The following is a 16,003-nucleotide window of genomic DNA, read 5'->3' as shown; positions in this document are numbered from 1 at the left end:
TCTACTGATATATCTCTTTTTGTATGTAATACTGTTATATTTATATATCTTTGTTTCTAAATGTCATGTTGTGAACGTCTTAAACTTATAATTTGTAATGTCCAAAATATGTTAAAAAAATAAATGAATTGAATCATTCCAAGTCCAGTTTTTGTATAAAATGAACTGTTAATGCCATCTTATGGAGAATTTCTTAACGTATTTATCTGTGTAAAAAAAAATTCGGAAAAATAAATCTGTGTCCTATAAAAACGTGTTTCTAATAAAGGTGGTCAGGGAAAGATCATTAAATGTGCATGAATATTGGGTAATATGTATTGTATTTTTGTCAATTGCGTAAATTTTCAAATAAATGGTAGTGTTTATTAATCATATTTTTATGTTAAATAATTATAAAAATCGTTTAAAAATTATAGTGAAAGATTAATTGTAACAACTATTCAGAGTTTGAAACTTTAAAAATCGATTTACTCAAAATGATACAGATGTGCCAAAGAATGATATTTGCTAGTGGTCTTCTTAAATTTAATAAGCTGTTCTGTCACTTCATTGTGGCAATATTTAGTTATCATTTAAAGGTCGATAAGTAGACAACAGATAGATACCTGAAATTATTATTGTAACTTTATAGCGCCTGTACACGTGCATGGATTTACTGGCACCAATAGTGGGTAAATTAAACTATCACGATAATAACTATTTAGCTGTAATAATGTTGACTGTCTTGCCAATCTTATTCTTCAAGCGTAAGCCAGACACGTTGTCGTCATTGTTTGGCGCTATTAGATAGGATGCAAAAATTGGTAAACATCAAAATGCGCTACGCAGTGTAGTTCCTATTTTTTTCCGGCAGGTATACTACTATCGTTCTACTGCGCATGAGCATACGTCATGTAAGCTCCAAAAATCGCGTGGAAATTCAGAAGCTTTTGAACTTTTTTATCCATGCATGTAAGCAATCTTGCAAATTGCTCGATAATACGTGTTTACACGTGCATATTCTTGTTATGGCTGCGATAATACGTACAGCAGTAAATCCATGCACGTGTAAACGGGGAATTATGATTTATTGCTTAGCGGTGAACGGTAACATAACTATTCGTCATGACTTCGTTTCGAGGAATGGGGTAGTAATTGATAACAGGTATTTCTTTTTCAGTCTGATATCCCGGTGGTGTTTATTATTTATACATACTTATAATAATATTTGACACAACGTATATTTATATTCTACGCGATAATGTAATTTATTTTAACCTATTATTATACAATTAACGAGAACAGCTTTTTCCACATCAGGTAAACAAATGCAAATGCCTCAGTTAATTAATCATGATTAAATTTTGAATTAGTCATGATTGCAGTTTATGTATTGTATATATTGGTCCACACGTGTTACTGATGTTTTATTACAGTCGTAGCAATACATAATAATAATATGTAAGTAGTTGTTGAGGATTATGTATAATTTATGAACGGTTGTTTGAGTCTGCTGATTTTTTACCATGAGCTATCGTACTAGAAAGAGATGGCCATATAGCGTTGCGATAAAAATACGCATTTTCGTGAAGCATTTAATAAGCATAAGCAGACAGTTATGTTCAAATTTTAATAGATTTAATAAGAACTTTAATTATATAATGATTGGTATCAAATATCTGATAATAACTGTCATTATAATCAGATATTCAATAGATACACCTTGATACTTACTAACCTGTTTTTAAATCATTCAGTATTTTATATTAATATATACGATATCAATATCACGCCCACGATCGCCGAGCGGCTTATGCTCCGACTTATAACGTCGTGGGTTCGAATACTGGGTCTGACAAATACAGACATTGTTTTTAAATTTGTGCTTGGCGTCAGAGTATGTACCTAATAGGTGGAACAAGTGGTTTCCATCCATTTCTCGAAAAAATAAAAATCTGTTAATACAAACCTCCATTCTATGGAGGCCCATATGATCTCATTAGGATCGAACATGGAAAATAAATGCGATAATATTATTGCATTTCTAATTTACTTAACTACCCACCTTTTTCAATCTTTCCTTTGTATTCCGATGGTTTTTTTACTTATTTTTTAGACTTTAATTTTATATCAATAGTATACGGCAATCAGTTTACATTATCTCATACGGCCAACTGTATACGTACAATTTTCCGGACACAGCCGATTTTATTTCGCAGAGAAGGAAATAATGTATTTAGAAATCTTCTCGACAACAGCATATTACATCAAGTTATTCAGTAGATGATGAATGATGATGATATACGAAGATTATTATTATATAACAGTTCTTATTTCAAACTCATTATAGATAATGATAAAATCGAAAAGTATTAAAAATGTAACACAATTTAATCACTGTTAAATCGATACTTGTGTAATACACAAAGAAGCGAGTCTCACGGTGACGATAACTATATTGTGTATGCTATACATTGTAAATGTACATTTATCTCAATCTTGATTTATCATTATTATGAGATGATTATCGTATTTAGTTTTTGATTCAATGAACAAAGATTTCTCTCGGCATATTTTTTTGATTCATCATTTTTAATAGTTATATGAATTCAGTTTAGCAAACATGTACAAGCTGAGGTACCCGGTTCACACGATGTCGTTTCGTTGATCGATATACTTACATTATTATCTTCAGTAGGTAATCACGAAGGCTCAGGTTTGTTCAACGCGTGCGTGCTACCTGTACTCATATACCTATTATGGCTGTGAGACATGGCTTCTTACTAAGCTTCAAAGGTCTCGGCTTTTGAGCTCCGCCGAATCTTAGGTGTATATTAGTACGAACGCGTTACAAACTCTCGAGTTTGTGAGCGGACACAGCAGCCTTCGGTGATTGAGGCAATCACGAAGAGTCGCTTTACGTGGCTAGGACATGTGCTCCAGAGAGTGTGACACTTCGTACCCTTGTGGCGTCGCAACCTGCAGCGGTGCTACAAAGGCGATCTACGCACTGCATGTCTGGCATGGCGGGAGGCGCAAGAGTTGGCGATGAACCGAGGGAAGTGGCGCGAACTTGTGCAGGGTGAAAGAAGAAGAAGAATCACGAATGCTGCTACATGTATAGAAGACTTTTAATCCGATAAGAGCTAAGCTCGGAGTTGTACTGTAATAATATGCTCACTAAGACTTTCATTATATTATTGTTTCAAATATTTTTTGACGCGCAACGATACCATTACAGCAAAAAGACTTATTAGTTGAAGCTGAAAGCATGTACGATATGCTTCAGACAATATTATGCTCTATTTTTATCATACAAAGAGTAGTGGGTCTTGCTTCGTCGGTATAACATTGTTGATTTGAGTTGGACGTATTTTTAAAGCATAATAATTAGATGTGTACATAATACAGAAGGCCTCTTTTAGCACTCAATTTAATCCACCGAATAGCGAGTATCTCCACAAATACGACTAATGGCAAAATGAAATCCAGTTATATAATATTATAATTTATACGTATTACATTTTCCCGTAGTACAATTGATCGTGACCTGTCGTACCGGAAAAAAAGATGTCTGTATAATATAATATTTGATAACGCTGTCATTATTATCAGGTATTTAACAGATTTGACACCCACGGTGACCGCGCGGCTTAAGCGTTGGGCTATAACGCCGTGGGTCCCAGGTTCGAATCCTGGGTCTGGCAAGTACACATATTGTTTTTCAATTCGTGTGTGTCAGGGTATGGACCTAATAGGTTGAGCAAGTGGCTGACATCTATTTCTCGTAAAAAAAACAAAATCTGTTAATCCAAACCTCTACTCCATGGAGGCCCATATTATGATCCTATTAGGATCGGACATGGTCGAAAGAAAAGAATTTAATAGATACGATTTGATACGTACTAACCTACTTTTGAATCATTCGGAAATTTATATTGCCACAGGTGTTGATATAATATATGATGATTGATGAGGATGAGTATTATAGGTGGACGTTGTTTTATAAATTCTTTGAATAGGGTCAACTTAACCTTAACGTAGGTATACCTAATAACTTAATACTGATCTATCTCTTTTTTATGTTTTATCTACTGTTTTAATCACAGAACAGATTATAAATAAAATATCGATAGGCTATATTCAATACGCCACATGTTGATGCAGTATTTTTAATGTGCGAGTGTCCTACGAAAAATGAAGCACGCATTATGCACGTGCAATAGTGTGTGTAATACACCAACATTAAATGAGCGTAAATGCATAAACCGAGAGCTGTTTTCAGTATTCGAGGTAAAACGTATTCTTGACACGTGTGTAAGTTTAGCCCGGATTCTTCCTTACTCGGAGTCGGTTACCTACTTCGACCCACCCGTTATGTATTTCAGTTCCCATTATTTCCCTGGTTATATATGGTATAAGAGTTCCCTGGTTTTAATAATATTTCTTTGTTTCTAAATGTCATGTTGTGAACGTCTTAAATAAATAATTTGTAATGTTCACCATATGTTAAAAAAAAAATGTATATAAATAAATTATACCAACATCATTCCCTTGCAGTTGTAAGTGTTTTATTTAGACATGAATTTTATGTCAATATATACGGCCATATATTTCCGATACAATATCTCACGGAGAACACTGTAATACGGCCAACCGCATACATATAAATTTCCGGACACTGAAATCAAGGAGTTACAATATAGTTATACTTAGTTTCTAAGAGTGTAATGCAGAAGCAAAATATTGACGTCCAACTTACGATATCGAAATCGGCGACCTAGTTTGAATGTTAAAAATATAATATTATGTACGCCTTGTTGCTCCAAATTGATCATCTTTCCAAACTCTACTTCTAAGTTTGCATCAACAAATATAATAGCTTCATAGTAAGATTTATATTATTACAATATTAATAGTTATGATTACCGTTTTCATTTCTTACGTATTGCAGCGCAATTACTTGATATTTAATTTGGCATGGCTTTTGAAATTTTATTTAAAAGCAAACTAAAAATCAAAATGGCTACCATTCGGAATTATATATCTTGAAAACTGATCATATTTTGTTTTACTCTTTAGATTCTAAAAGTTTAGAACATATAATATGGACATTATATATCTTGGAAACTAATCGTATTTTGTTTTATTCTTTAGATTCTAAAGTGAATATAATGAGTTATACAGCGGCTTACACAGAAGATTTAAAGGGAACTCGATCCAGTTCAAATCAGTCACACATTTATTAACTATACCAAAATCTTAAAAATATACGTTATAGAAATTGCGTATAAAATTGTGGACCATGTCCGATCGTAATAATATCATATGGGTATCCACAGAGTGGAGGTTTATATTAACAGTTTTTGTTTTTTCGATAAATGGATATTAGTCACTTGCCCAACCTATTAGGTCGATCTATTATAAAATAATACTGAAAGCATAACAAAATCCCTGCAACTGACGTAAAAAAAACTTATTATACACAAAAAAATAAACTATTTTAACCACGTTTTTCTTAGCTCGTATTCTTATTTGTCCGGTGGTTGTTTATCCAGTACAAATCTTGCAATCGATTTTAACTAACTTCCCGACAGCTAGACAATTGAAGCTTTTAGAATATATCAGAACACGATGCCAATGCATTATTTTAATACTTTTAGCCATCTTTAAGTAGAATTGAATTCATTTTCAGTTAATTCTGTTTTGTATGAAAAGTTATTTCGGAAGAAATCCGTAATCCAATCCACTATTATTGGTTGCAAAGGGGGTGGTCCTAGCAACTAAATTAATAATATATACGTGCGTTACTATGGAAATCAAAATGACATTTCAGTATTCGATATTTGTTTGTTTGATGCAAAATAGCAAAAAAATGATTTGTTGACAATTGCCTTATTTGTCCTAATTATTAATACATATAATTGTCAAATTTATATGATTCAACAGAAAATTTAAAACGTGATATATAAAAAGTTCTTTTTATCTTGTAATTATTAATAAATAACGACAAATTGTAATTTAATATACTGTATCACCCTGTCATTAGGTACGAGATACATTACTATTTTTACTATTTAAGTATATTGATAGTTAAAATTTTATTAAGATACCTATGGTTTTTATTATATTTTATCATGGGGGTCTCAAAATCAATCAGTGCATCGGGCTCATAAATCTCTAAGCCCGACACTGGTCTTATACACAAAAACTGTTTTTTTAAATGCTGCGGTTTTTTGCATTTTACTCTTCTATCAAATATATACGACCTAATTCACACACAGTATGTCACATATTATTACGTATTCTGTTTCAATAAAAATGATAACGGCTATGAAATCAATAACTTTTCACCATCTTGTCATTATTAATATTAATGTCGCTTTGACGTAAGAAAAAATTGCGAAAAATACCACAGAAGTCAATGTGGAAATACAGCTGTTAACGTCAGGAAACTAATAATGAATCATTTGTGTATTCTATTTGCAAAAAATATGCGTAGAAATGCTTATAACTTACGTATAGTTTAACGAATATTATTTGGAAATCATTCAAAACATCCGAAATAATATTACATGAATTCAATTTGCAATCCATACAAGACCTTCCCAACCAGTGTGCTGTAGGTATGTGTGATTGGGTGTGGTATGGTCAACCCTTATCGATCAACATAATATTATGTCAGAAAGTTTTGACAACAAACTATTCGGTAGAAAATATGCAATATTTCATAAAACACAGTCATACTTTATCGTCCATGGAAATAAATGTATGTGAAATACAGATGACACATTATAATATTATGTTTTAGCACTGATGGTGAAAAATCGTTGGTGAAAACAAAAATTACATTTTCAAGCAAAAAACTGTGACAATAAATAGTAGGTATATTACATTTTGTTCAAAAAATATTTAATTGTCAATATCTAGACCAACGATTTCCAAACTGGAAGGCGCGGAGTATTGCAAAGGGAGGCGCGAAAAGTTTAACACAATAATTAATGTAGCCACAGGTTTGCAGTTTGCAAATGCATAGTTTTTAAAACGGCCGCTAGCTGTAAACTAAATAAAAAAAACCAGTTTTATAAAAGTTTGTTTGCACACCTGTCTGAGAATATTATGGAGACTAATTTTATAATACCTCACTTCTATACTATGTCGTGAAAAAATGAAATAAAAGGGTCAAATCATAATGTTAAAATTTGAGGCAAATTTGTTTAGGAACGATAATTTTGTTGTTAAACTTGTCTATTTGTTTGAAATTTAAAAAAAATGAGTGAATAAATCAATGCAAGGACCACTAATGCATTCACTGATTTAAAAAGACAAAGTGAAGGCATTCATAAAAAATGGAGCTTTGGAAATCAAAATTACAAAAAAAAATAAGTAAAAAACAAGCACATTCATCGCATGAAAAACAAATTAATTTAAAAATGAAGACAATATAAGTAGTAAAACCTTGTTTATTTTTATATAAGTATGTATTTTTGTATTAGTACATTTTTACTATTTAGAAAGGTAAGAATATGTAGAAAGGTAGAAATAAAGGGGGAAGGCGCCAAGATTAGATTTTTTTTAAGGGAGGCGTAGCAACATAAAGTTTGGAAACCACTGATCCTAGACCAACGAGAAATGTGCCCAATTTTTCCCATTTCGTATAAACATATAATTGAAAACTTTAAGGTTAGATATATGCTTTATACCAGTTGCGATTGTCGGAAGCTATGTGACTAGTTAAAACGATAGATTTTGTAAGAAAAACGTTTGAAGATATTCAGTTTTCTGAACTCTTGTTGACTATAATTAAAGTAGATTAGAAAGAGTTTCTATCTATTGAAAAAAGCCAACCAAGTAAAAAGGAAATTTTCTCATCTATGTTCAATATCGAGAATTAAAAATGTCATCCTTAAAATTTATTAAACAGTAGTTATGAGTAGCTCTTTCAAACACAGATTTTGATAAAAAAAAGTTACGAGTATATTCTCTTAAACATGTGTCAGTATCTCATTGAAAGAATTATTTTTTACTTATCCATTATAATGTTGTAATTATTTTAAATAGCAGACCAATAAAAAATCTGCTTAATTAAAATCTTGTTTTTTGATAATTAACATCACTATTCACCGTAACACTTTCAATAAAATTGTTATGGAACATGCTTATTGATATGTAATTTTCATACATTTATGTGGTTTTTATGTTTATTACAAAGCATTTCGAAACACATTTATTACAAAAAAATCATCCATTTATTTGCGAAATCCGCAAAATATTATGCGAATTGAAGACATTGAAAAAAGAAGTATTTTTTGAACTACCGTGAAAATTTTATAATTTCAATAGTATGAAGTATATTATTATTTTATACCATGAAATAAATAAGTTCCACAAAAAAGAAATCCTTATTAGGTTTGACGAAATCTCACAGCTGCCATTCTGACATTTCAAATTAGTTAGTTTTAACTTTCAACATCACGTTTCATTTGTATTACATACATATGCAATTTTGTCCTTGGCATTATTGCAATATACAAATCTCTTTTTTTATATTAATATTCACACACGTCATTTTTGATTATTTAGTGAATGCAGTTTTGAATCGAAACTGTATTACAGTCTAAATAAAACTGTACATACTTTTCGTTAGAACAAACTCACTGTCCAAAAACAAAAACATTAAATTCAGTTGCATGTTTTAGGTCAAGTATATTATACACACTCTTCACTTTCCATTTTATCAAAATCGTCCATTTTTATAATACCAACATTATACTTATATTATATACCCATAACGTAACAAAAAAACTGAGTTAAGAAAATTGCAGTGAGACTCAATCAATTATCATTGGGAGTCTGTTTGTAGTAGCGTTTTTCTTTGACGCAGATGAAGCAATTGGGTATTTAGTATATTTAAACGGGGCCCTTAAATTAGTTCAAATCGGTCTTACAATTATTAAGTTACTCAATTTTTAAAATATGCGTGTTTCTCACAAATTAAGTACCTACCTATAAAATATTAGTCAATGCCAAAATCCCTGTAACTAACATCAAAGGGGCCCATAACATAACCATACGTACAAAATGAGCCACTTATATGTTTAAGTTTATGTTAAGTTTTTTTCTTGTTTTCTTCTACCACTCGTCATATCTCCGTACATTAACAGGAAATTTTTTAACGAGTGATATGTGCCCTTAAAAACTTTATAATCTCCTGATGGTGATTTCCGTGCCTTACATCAGTACTTTTCGACCTTCTTCGCGTCACGATATACTATTCAAATACTTAGTAAAATTTTCGCGACACACCAAAAAACTATGTAAATATCACTTTTATTAATTCTTGTCATTTACCATATTTTATGCAATTCGTTCGTTTGAAAAATACACAGATGTAATTTATTGTAATAAAGTTTTTTGATAAAACGGATGAAAATTACATATCGACAAATACGTATGTTCGATCTATAACTACAGCAATTAATAGTATTCTGGGATATTATGCTAATGGTCATTAATAATAAAATTATAATATTGATTTATTGCGATGTAAGCTATGTAACCTCTAAATCCATGTTTATTAAATTTGAAAATAAATATGTAATGATATAATTAATTCCAATTTCGGCTTAAGTCATTCCTAGTTAACAGATTTACGTAAATTTTTATCGTAATTTTAATAATAAAACTTGTGTCATAAATTATTGGCAACCTATCTAAATGCACCGAATTTTAAACGTATTTTTGGAATACTGAACTCTATTATAACTTTCAAGTTTTTAATGTATTTTTCGTATTACTTTTGAATATATATTTATCGATTAATAAACTTTACTTGCTATTTTTCGATAACAGCTTTACCTAGAGACTTCACCTTAAACCAGCGGTGCCCAACCCGTAGCTCGCATCCCGTTTTAATGTGGCTCGCGGCTCGAGTATTCAGATTATATTGTATTAAGCGCGCAGTGTATGTCAAATAATTATGTCTGAATATGAGCCAGAGAAAAAGAAAAAACGGACATACACTTTTTAAAGAAGATTAAGAAGAGAAATATTTTATTTTTATTTTAAGAATAAATGTATTTGTTTTATTTGCCGTTCAACGGTTGCTATTGGAAAAAAGTGCAACGTAAAACGACATTTTACAACGATTCATAAAAAAATATGGTACTGAATATCCTATTAACAGCAGTTTAAGAAAATCTAAAGTGAAAGAATTGAAAGCCACATTAGTTGCCCAACAATCTATATTTACCAAGTCCGTAGCTAAATCAAAAATGCTACAATAATTGCTTCATTTAAGATTGCACATATTACACTTGCAATGCTCAATAGTAATGAACAGTAGTACATAGTATAATATTATTGTGTTTTCTTTTACCTATTGTGCTGATTTTTTCAAAAAAAGGTCATCGTCCCATGTGTAGCTAGCCTAAAATTTTAAATTCTTAATTTGCTCGAGAGAGATTAAAGGTTGGGCACCACTGCCGATATCGATTATCGATAGGTAGGTAGTATTTTTTTCAATAAGTTTTCAGTGTGTTTTCAATTCAGTGCAGTTCAATGTGTTTAATAACACAACTTTTTTGTGTCTGGGTCAATGCTTGGAGGAGTTACTCTAAAAAATCAGTGATGCCCAACCTTTTTTTGTTTCACGAAACCCTTGATAAATATTATAAAATCTCTGGGAACCCATATCTGGGTCACATATTATTAAGGGTCAATTTATGAAATAGGTACGCAATGTAGTTGGCAGTGAACTTACTTAAGCAGATTAAAAATAACGCACTTTACTATTAATGTTATCATTTTTTATGGGAATTCATAGCCTTCTATATTTTTTTTATTTCTGTGTGGTTATCCAGCATACGAAATGTATGATAAAATATTCATAATATATACACATTTTACAAACAATGGTATTGTATTTTCGCCGTATTAGAATATCGGTGCCCATACATCACACCAGGCTTGTCTATTAATTGACACCTATATTAAAAGGAGTCTGTCTTCTGTTAGCCGTTACCCCCCTCCCCCGCCGCTAAGGCATCCACATCGTTCCCACCCATTGAAAACTTACAACAGTTGAACGCGATGGCACTGGCACAAAGCTTTCCGTGTGACGTGTTCGCCAGTTTATAGAATACAGACTCTAAATTTATTAATGCTAAGCAAAACAAATTCATCGTCGATGCCATCGCATCAAATGTAACGAATCGCGCGACGTTTGAAATTTACTGAATCTTATGGTACACCAGTTGGGATGCTCTGCCTTATAATGTGAGGTATTCCTAGTGTGACTAATCCTATTATTATTTCAGCTGAGCCTAGATATGAAGAGACCTTCTCTTTTGTCGTATGACGCCGTAAATTCACTATCTGCAGTAATTATCCCTCGTAGCTACCATGCCATAACAGCGGTTTGGCCCAACCACTGATCAGGAACCGACTAATAAGATAGAAATACGAAATTCCTCTTCGAAAGACTTTAATGGCAGCTTTGATTTATGAAATACAGAGCCTGAATGTCTTCAAACATTGAGAATGTACGTTGAGTTTACATGACCAACTCTAATGCGTATTTAAAATAACATTCTTTAATACGTACCTATTTGAGTTTTCATACCATGCCATATTTCATCGTACCTTCTTATAACCACACCCTGAAGGCAACACAATTTCCATTATTTTTGTGTTCCCTGGCCCAACAAATGCCTAGTACGAACCATGATTCATATGTCCATGAACAAATTATCACTGTACAACAAACTATTTGAAAAGTGTATAAAAATTCTACAAACATTTTGATTGTTTTGACACAATTAATGTACTTACATTTCTTTGTATTCTGCTTCGAATGGAAAACATGTACAAAACGGGTATTTTGCAAAATATGTGATTCATCGGGTAGCGACGCGTGGAAAATGTTGTTGTTATAAACCGCGTAAATTTATACAATGTGGACTGCGTAAACTGCAATTGATTTGAAAACCCTTTTATGCAGATGTGAACTTGCGTTAGTTCCAAACAAAATGATTGTGCGGATATCAGACATCAACCGAAACATCATGTGGTTTCCCACATAAGTATGTGTTGGATACAAGCATAACACTTGGTACAAGCCACATATTAAATTTAACCCAACCATTAAAGGTAGAAAATTACAGTTTTAGACTAGTCACTAGACCAAACACTCCAACTGATGTGTGGAGAGGTATAACAGTGTGCCGTGAACGATTAGGAAGTATGCCTGGAATTAATACAATAAATTCAAAATGTCGACTGGATTCTAAATCTTCCTTTGTCAATTATTTCAAAACTCGATCTTTGAATGACATAAGAGCACTTAAATTTTGTTATGTCTGAATACCTATTTAGTGTAATATAATAGTTTCTGTATATCGGACAAGGATCAATAAAAATTCTTCTACCATTTGCCACCACATAATATTATATAATATTATGTACCTGTGTGAGTATTTTTTTTTTACTTTCAATAATTCAAAAAGAAACTCTTTCAAGTATCAACCTAGACATTAAAAATTCGTTTAATGACAATTCAAAAAAAGTCTTCCGAATTTAAATTGTGTATTTAATTAATAAAAATTAAAGTATGAAATTCTGTCACAAAAAATGGTTTGATATTGGAACGTGATTTTAGATATTGTCTGAAAAATATTATCTAATTGCCGACAGACCACCGATATTTTGAAACAAAAATTATTCTTTTCTCTTATTATTTTATCATTTTTTTGAATGGGAAAGAATAAACCTTAAAATAATGTTATATAAAACTGTCATACAATATATGATTATATCAACGCAAATACAAATGTTGCAATGTATCCAAAACTACGAGCCGATTACAAAATCTATTTAATGTTTATCGAATATATTTGACTATAATAATCTGTTAAATTTAATGAAAATTTAAGATATGATACGTGTGTTTACAAAACAATAATTTGAAAAAGTGCTATGACTACGATGGACATCAACGCATCCACTATATACACAAGACTGCTATCGGCAGCTATCGAGGATAGTTTTTCATATGTTTATATCGAAGTATTATAATTGTCACAATAAGTTAGCCGTCTAAAGAGTTAAAACTGTCTATCTCGCTCTAAAATTTAGCTCACCCAAGAGAGGTACTGTTAAAACATAGCTCTTATTATAATGTTTAAATTATAATATGTATTTCTCCACCGTTGATCCTTTTAATAACTCACCTGTTTCATTTAAACATGCTATCTCCAAAATTTTGTATAAATAGATATATAATATATTTACATATACATATTATATAGATATATATTATATTCTTTTATTTTTTATGTTACTTTTTTATTTTTCTTTTTTTCTTTTGTATATCATTTAATTATTCATTATTCTTCCTCATTTTTCTCATGTAATCTTCTTATGTAATTTCTTTATATTTATGTTATTCGTATTCTCTATCTTGTTAGGCTTAACTATATTATAATGTATATATGGAAACTTTGCTGGTTGCAATAACTTTTTATTCTTATATTTTAGATTTCTGTAATCAATATGTAACTGTTTGTTTTCCTTAATAAATAAAATAAAAAATAAAAAATAACAATTACAACTAACTTATTGTAATTGTTACAATCAGTGCTAAAACTTCGATACAAATATATGAAAAACTACCCTCGATAGATGCCGATAAAGGCCAATAGCAATCTTGTGTATAGAATATATGCGCTGATGTATGTACGAAATACGGCTTTATTCTCAATTTTATCTCAATGACGTTTACAACAATACTATTTTATGGTATTAATACATTGACTGCTGACTAGATAATTACTTTTTAATTAGCACATTTAAATAGCATGCTAATTATATCGAATGGCCGCTTAATCGTTACGCGCTGGGTGCGTCTTTAGCGTCCAATGTATAAATATATTATTGTATGTAATCATTAAATGTTAATTTCGAAGATGAGAAAAGACAAGTTATCATTTTATTACATAATAATATACGTTTTTTTCTACAGATTATCTAGACTAAGCTCACAAAGATACTATAAAATCTTCATTTTAAACCTTCACACAGCACTCCAGCCATTAACTGGTTTAGCTTCTTTAAGACGTTTAACGGTAAATAAATGTTATATACTTACCTACAATGTTTTAAATTTGGACATACGAAATGCGATAATATGTAACGATTTCGTTGCTCAAATACTTCCTCGTTTTAAACTGACAATGATTTTTTTTATAGCACTTGTGATTGTTCAATTTATTTTTTCATACCCGGAATCAGCCGCACCAAATAATATGAAAGTGTTTTATACAACAGCAAAAAAATGCCAATGTTTCAGTTTTTCATTCATGCAATATAATCCCACATAAATGTACGACTTCATATCAACGCAAAAATGAAAACATAATAAATACTACTTAGATATTTAAATCGGGACCTTATATTAATCATCTACATATACCCAAACATTACAAAAATTACTAGGTTGGTTTATTTCTCAACAACTATTACAATTATAACACAATTGAATGGTTAAAAGTCTATAGGGTCTAAGAGCCAAAAATGTGATATAACAAAAAAAAACATACATATATGAAAATTTACATTTTTATTTTTACAAAGATACAGAAGAATATCGGTTTAATATAACAAGATTACATAATTCTAAAGATAAAATAAGCAAAGGAAGAATAAAATATTTAAACATGGACAATATTGAAACGTTCTATGTAGAGAGGTATGTAGGAGCACATAGACCCCCCCCCCCACATTACAATGTATTTGTGTGACAAAAATGGTAGAGTTAGGAACTTAGACCCTTCAGAATATCATTAGGCTTGGCATATAGATTGTATTGAAGTAAAAAACTTGTTATAGATTTTTTTTGGCACTTAGACCCTATAGACGCCCTTCAATTATCAAGTTACCAAATAAAATTATATAATATGTATCTCTACTCAAGTATAAAACTCATAGAAATATATCATCCCTTTCTCAACACCCTAGCTAGGATAATTCAAGAATCATTCAATGTAACCACTCATACGTATTTGAACACAAAAAATAAACCACTAATATTATTATATGTCGTCATTTTCATCTTCAATAATAGCTATTTTTAGTTACAGGATGTGATTCTATAAAAAAATATGATAGGTGCTCGTAAGTATCAAGTCGTATCTATAAAATATCCAGGGAACTAAGAAATAATGGAAACTGAAATACATAACGAGTGTGGAGAAGCAGGCAACCGGTCTCGGGTGTGGAAGAATACGGGATAAACTTAAAAACGTGACAATAATACGTCATAAGTCGAATACTGATAACTGCTCTCGGTTTATGCATTAACGCTCATTTAATATTGGTGTATTGAAGGTTGCAACGCACACTATTGCACGTCTATAATGCGTCATTTCTATAAGACACTCACACATTCAAAACGCACTGTATTGGGATATAGCCTATCGGAATTATATTTATTAATCAGTTCTGTGAAAATATCTGATAATAATGACAGTGTTATTATAAGATATTTGATATCAACCAATATCACATTAATGTACTTGCTGTCTTTTTCACAACCTGTTTTTTTTATCTCAATGCTATACGGCATATCCTTCTGGTAAGTTAGCTCACGATGAATTGTGTTACGGCGAAATGTAATAAGTACAATTTGTTTGTTATGAAGTTGTAGTATTTTGACTTTCCTCTTAACTATCCTAATTATTGATCCACGGACGTAAATTGCTTAGAACAAATGTAATTGTACAGGTTTTCCATAATAAAATGATAATATTAATACCATTGATATGATTAATACCTAATAAAGTAGATAAAAGGGTAAATCAACAGCTTCGCTTAAAGACAGAGCAAGTGAACGACCGTAGTGGCGAGTTGTTTTAATATACCTGTGTATATAAAAATCTTTGTGCATAATATTATTTTGTACTCATGCTCTGGTTTCAACCACAAATATTGATTGAAAAAATGTTCATAATTTCTAATGTATATGCAT

At 30.9% G+C, this 16,003-nt stretch overlaps 1 protein-coding gene across 1 annotated transcript in view; it reads right to left on the bottom strand.

Annotated features, from left to right (window-relative positions):
- LOC147079077 (fatty-acid amide hydrolase 2-like) overlaps positions 1-16,003 on the bottom strand; it is a 65,606-nt gene that overhangs the window by 29,774 nt on the left and 19,829 nt on the right. The window lies entirely within an intron of this gene.

This window comes from Rhyacophila brunnea, unplaced genomic scaffold (assembly GCF_057557595.1).
Source record: "Rhyacophila brunnea isolate RB1 unplaced genomic scaffold, BYU_Rbru_1.0 scaffold_10, whole genome shotgun sequence".
Lineage (NCBI taxonomy): Eukaryota > Metazoa > Arthropoda > Insecta > Trichoptera > Rhyacophilidae > Rhyacophila > Rhyacophila brunnea.
The sequence above is the reverse complement of the archived record's forward strand: the minus strand, read 5'-3'. Positions and strand labels throughout refer to the sequence as shown.